This window comes from Saccopteryx bilineata, chromosome 3, assembly GCF_036850765.1.
Source record: "Saccopteryx bilineata isolate mSacBil1 chromosome 3, mSacBil1_pri_phased_curated, whole genome shotgun sequence".
NCBI classification, from domain to species: domain Eukaryota; kingdom Metazoa; phylum Chordata; class Mammalia; order Chiroptera; family Emballonuridae; genus Saccopteryx; species Saccopteryx bilineata.
Window position 1 is genome coordinate 259261574 of NC_089492.1, and position 6165 is coordinate 259267738.

Below are 6165 nucleotides of genomic sequence, written 5' to 3' on the forward strand. Positions count from 1 at the left end.
TTACCAAATTCACGGGTGGCTTCAACCAGCTCCCCAAAGCCCTCAGGGCCAGCTTGAGCCCGGCACCATCCATCTGGGCTCCCAGGTGGAGGTGGTAGTGAAGGCTGGGCCTCAGGTCCAGATATCCTACTGGGTGGTCAAGTCCAACTCGGCACTGCACAACCTCACGGTGGATTTTCTCATCATGTCCACTCAGACAAGGCCACACACCTCATTACCCTTATGCCCCCATTCCCCACAGACACAGTAGACATGCTCTGGTTGGGTGGTCCTGGTCTCTAACCAGCTCTTCTGGAATGGGGGCGGCATCTGAGGCGGGGTCTGCATCACTGACTGGCTGTCATGCAAGTCTCCTCCCCCAGCCACAGGCTTCCCACTGGCGAGGGCGCCCTGCTGGCCTCCTACACTCTGGATGGTGATTCCTTCTTCCTTTCCAGGAAGCACAGCCGGATGGTGGATATCGTCCCGGAGGACCTGGCAGCTGTACACCAGATAATGAAACTAACTCTGAAAGGTAGAGATGGACGGTAGCTCTCTGAGTCTAATCAGGAGAGAAAAACCACTCGGTAGGTTAAACAGTTGAAGTTTAATATAATTAAGTGTTAACTACGATAAGACAGTAACCATCAGAGATAAAGAAACTAGATGTGGTACCCAAAGACCGTACATGGTGCCATAGCCAAGTTAGGACAGACCTGGCAGAGGTTCAGATCTCACTGGAGAAGGTGCAGCTCATGTACTGGATTACAGAATAGTTCACTGGTTTAGCAGGACCATATTTGGTCTGGAGTGACACACTGTAGGCCACCTTCCATAGTCAGGCAGGTGGCTGCCCGGGGGCGGCGGGGAAGGGGGGGGGTCTGGTTTCCATGATGAGAGGACAGTCAGACTGAGGTTGTAAGGTCAATGTGCATTCTGGGCCACCTGTGCCCCAGACTGGAAAATGCAGACAATCTCCTTTGTCCTGCAATGTCCCCACAGTACCTACCCCCTGAGAAAGCTGAACATCATGAACACATTAAAGGAGAAACACTTAAGGCAACTGTGTTATTACTGAGCATATATTGAAAGCTGCATTGAGAACTGAAGTAATAAATGAATAACTGATACAGTCTAGCCTTTTGTTTGATCAGCTTCCTTCTGTATCCCCCATGAACATGCACACTCCCTTACAACAAACAGGACAACTCTATATGTCTACCCTGTAAGACACATCTCTCCTTACAAGCGAAGATCATGGAGTTCATAAACTACTCCTCAAATTCACCGAATCCATCTAACTGAATATTCTGTGACCTTACAGCATTATAATGTGATCTTCCATTAACACACACATTAAATAATTTTAAAATGGTGATAAGAAACAAGAATAGAATGATTTTGTACAAATACACATGTGTATCACAAGCACAGAGTTCCTCTATCTCCCTCTTTGTTATCTCAGCTTCAGCACCATAATCAGGAGCTGCCCCTCCCAGAAGCCTCAACCTGGGACTCTCCCTGGGACACCACAGCCCCTGCAGCTCTCTGGAAGGGTGATTCTTGGTTCTCTGCTCCTCCTGTTTGACAGACAGCCACTTCTTCCTGTGCAGTACCAGCCAGAACCCCGAGTAACAATGGTGAAGGTCAGAGTGAATGGATTTGGCCATATTGAGCTCCTGGTCACCAAGGCTGCTTTTAACTCTGGCAAAGTGGATATTGCCGCCATGAATGATCCCTTCATTGACCTCAAATACATGGCTGGGTGAGCACCTGAGAGGCCCCTGATGGAGAACCACTTCCTTTGTCTGTTTAACTGTGTGCCTAAAAGTCAAGTGTAGATGTAAATAGTATATGGTCTGTTTTGTAAGTTCTCTTTGTTTGTCAGGAAAATCTCTGGTGTAATTTTAAACAAAATAAGTAAAGTGCTCTTATTTAACTTTCTTAATTTGTATTATTGTATGTGAAGTCTTTGTTTAATGTCTAAATGTGTCTGTTTTTAAGGCCTGAATTAAGTTCTTGCATGCAAAAATGGACATTTCTGGCTTAAAACCAGAGGGCAAAAGCCAAGGGACGTTCTGAGGTTCTGAACCTTGAGGACTGACAGGGCTGAGGTGGGTGTTGAGTCCCCTCCAAGTTTCTCCTACCCTTCCCCAGTTTCTTCATGTGGCGTGGTTGTTGTCTGACGTGTGAGGCATGGGGTTCACAGGGGAGACCCACTCCTTTAATCATAATGGTGGAAAATTGTAAGAGAGGGTTCTCAGAGAATTGCAGGGTTGCTGTGTCTCTGAAAAAATTGAAAACCTCATTTGTGCTAGAGTAGCCCACTGTTGGGAATGTAAATTTGTGAAATTTCTACTTTGGGGGGTTTTTTTTGGTTTGCTGCATTTGTTGTGAGAAATGGCACTAGACAGCTGCTGGGAGTGAGGCAGTTGGTTGCAGGTGGAGGATTGGATTGCATTCCTTCTTGGGAGGGGCCATGTTTTGCTATTGGCTGCACAGAAAATGGCGGAAAAAATTAAAAGGGGCAGGCTCCTCTCACAGCTCCCAACACCTGCTCCCCCTCTAGCACCTGAAATCCCAGACACCCTGATCGATTCCCTTATATTGACTTAATAGGGAAAAGCACTGTGGGACAAGAAGAGGGTTAGCATCTTTTTGCCAGCTGGGTACTTATGTAATAGTGAGTGCATTTTTACCATTCCTTATTTTTCTCAGTAAATCAGTGGTTCATTGAGGATAGTAGTTTACAAATCCTCTTATTTTAAATTGTACTAAAATTATACATTTTACTAATAATAAGGCATATAGAATTACATAGCCTGCCAAATCCAAAGACTTCCTTTTTGAACCAAGGATCCCTTGTTGTGTAAAATGAATTTTCCATGTTAGAAATGTATTTGTTATTTCAAGAACCTTTTGTTAATTTTCCTTTTTATTTGCTATTTCATAGCCCTGTGATGTTGAAATCTTGGTTTAAATATTAGGAAGTAATTTAAATCCTTTTTTCCCAAATAACCTATAGAGTTAGAAAACTCAGAATTCCCTTTATCAGGAAAGTCTCAAGCCCTAACAGGACTGTTAGAATCTGTACTGTACATATGCTGCCACACTAAGACAATCAAGACCACCACAAGAAAATGTTTCTGGTTGCCTAACTTAAGTGAGATTCTAACACAAAAGCAAGTAAGGAAATTGTGCACACTTTCCACCAATTTTGTTAGCCAGAATCAAAGAAGATATGGAAACAGTCAGCTTAGCCTTTGCATAGCAATCAGCTCTAGAAATTAGAAAGAAAATGTATTGTAAGACAGCATCATCAGATGCTAAGAATGGATAAATAAATAAAACTAAGCATTTCGGAAAGGACATTGCTCCTCCCTCAATCACGTAACTCTGGCCCCTAATATTGCTGGTTAGTCAAAGATGGCTAAGATTCCTGAAAGCAGGGACAACCTAAGACAGGCACAGCTGAAGAGGGGCCATCAGGAGAAGGCTTAAGGACTAACAAAGGTGAGGCTCAAACCCTCACCCCAACAATGCAGGAGTGTACTCCCCTGAAATAGTGGCCTTCATCCACTGTCCAGGGCACCAAAACAGGGGGGCTCCACCCCCGCTTCCCCACTCATCAACTGAGGGGCACTTATCAGGCCAAGATTGGCAAATCGACTTCACTTTTATAACCCCTCACCAAAAAACTCCATTATCTCTTAACTTTTGTTGATATCTTTTCAGGGTGGATAGAAGCCTTTCCCACCTCTTGAGAGACAGCAGGCACCATTGCCTCCATTCTCATTGAAAACATCATCCCACAGTTTGGACTGCTGACTACCATCCAGTCAGACAACAGCCCGGCCTTCACTGCCCAAATAATCCAGCAGGTTGCCACCTCTCTCAACATTACCTGAAGACTCCACATACCCTATCATCCTTAATCATTGGGATAGGTGGAAAGGGCCCATGGCATCCTGAAGGGTCAACTAAACTTTCCATCAAAACCGGACTCTTCTGGCCAAACCTCCTCCCCCTGGCACTCACCAGAATCAGAGCAACCCCGTGAAACCCCACTAGACTCAGCCCCTTTGAGCTGGTTTATGGTAGATCACTTTTAATCAATCACAACTTACCTGTTAACCCCCCTCCTCTTGCCACATACCTCCCCTTTCTATCTTTACTCCACCATCTTCTCAGGGAACATGCAGACCGACCCTTCCTCCCATAGGGAGTCCAGATGAAGCACACCCAGCAGTCCCCCTCCAGCCAGGAGACAGGGATCTTTTGAGGGAATTCCAGCCCAGTTCCTTACAGCCCAGGTGGATGGGACCCCATACGGGCCACTGGCAGTCAGAACCACTGGGCCCCACCCATCTTGGCTCACCAAGAGGTTGGGCCCTGCAGATCCTCCTGTTACTCTTGTCCCTCCCACTGGGAACCTGCCGCCAGAGTGAATTAAAGCAGAGAGCAATGCTGTTACTGTATCAATGAGACTGGCCTGATGGAAGAAAACATCAATGTTCTCAACCGTCTGCAAGAGAAACTGCACAAGGATCTCTCTCCCTACAACCCATTCAACTCCTGATGGCAGTCACCCATTCTCACCTGGGTTGCTCCTATCCTAGGTCCTCTTCTAATTATCAACATATTACTCATGTTTGCTCCTCTTTTTTTTAGAATCTTACAGGGTTGCATCCACAAGGTTTCTCGAGTCACAGTCAACCAAATGCTCCTACACCCATATACGCGACTCCCCTCAGAGCCACCGCCTTTCGACCTCCCTTCTCCACAATGCTCCTAACCAGCAGGAAGTAGTCAGACAAACTACAGCGCCCCTATCTAACATAAAAGGTCGGAATGTGAGGTCGGTTGGCAATGGAGGAAGGTTACATGAGGAACCAGGTCCAAGGACTTTGGCTAGAACCACCCACACCCATGCCCGCCAAAAAATGACCCAGGAACACTTTGAAGAACAACTGTCTGTCAGCCAATAAAATTTTGCCACGTCATATCAACTTGTCATCACCATATCGGTGGTATAAATTACCCCAAGCGGGGGAAGCTGCGTGACTTCTCTGACCCCTGTTTTGTGGACCAGAAAACTTCACCCAGGATGTGCTCTAAATACAGCTTTTGCTAGTCCACTCTTGGTGCCTCTGCCCTTCTTTCTTCCTCAGCAGAAAATATCTTACAATCATCTTTGTTTCTTCTGCAGATGCCTCCATGTTTGTGATGGGTGTGAACTATGACAAGGTTGAAAAATTCTTAAAGATTGTCAGCGATGCTTTTTGCATCACAAACTGCTTGGTCTCTATGACGTAGGTCATCCATGACAACTTTGGCATCTCATAAAGACTCATGACCACAGTCCATGCCATCACTGCCACCCAGAAGACTGTGGACAACCCCTCTGGGAAGCTGTGGCATGATGGCTGAGGTGCTACCCAGAACATCATCCTTGCTTCTTCTGGTGCTGCCAAGGCTCTGAGCAAGGGCATACATAACCTGAATGGGAAGCTACTGACATGGCCTTTCCTGTCCCCACCTTCAGTGTGTTGGTTGTGGTTTTGACCTGCCACCTGGAGAAAGCTACCAAATACAATAACATTAAAGAGGTACTAAAACAATCATCAGAGGGCTCCCTCAGGGCATTCTGGGATACAGAGATGATCAGGTTTTCTCTTGCAACTTTACCAGTGACACCCACTCCTCCACCTTCGATGTTGGGGCTGCATTGCCCTCAGTGACCACTTTGTTAAGCTCATTTTGTGATAAAACAATGAATTTGGCTAAAGCAACAAGGTGGTAAACCTTGTGGTCCACAGGACCACTAAGATATAAGAGCCCCCTGGACCACCACTTTGAGTAAGAGGAAAAGAGATCTAAGCTGCTGGGAAATCCTTGCCCCAAATTGATCCTTCAATGCAGTGAAAATCTCCTGACCATCACAGTTTCCATCACAGACCCCTAAAAGGGGGAAGGGCTTAGGGATCCCTATATTGTTATGCACCATCAATAAATTTACTGTACCCAGCTAATAAATAAATAAATAAAATTAATGAATGACAATCTGTTTTTTTGTTTTGTCTTTATTTTTTTTAACAATTATTTATTTTTTAATTAAAATTGACATATTAATTTCAGGTGTACAACCCAGTGACCAGACATTTATATAACTGATTAAGTAATCAC

General features: G+C 45.3%; 1 pseudogene; it reads left to right on the forward strand.

The window, feature by feature from the left end:
• The first annotated feature begins 342 nt into the window (after positions 1-342).
• Positions 343-5814, forward strand: LOC136330049 (glyceraldehyde-3-phosphate dehydrogenase pseudogene; annotated as a pseudogene).
• Positions 5815-6165: the final 351 nt, after the last annotated feature.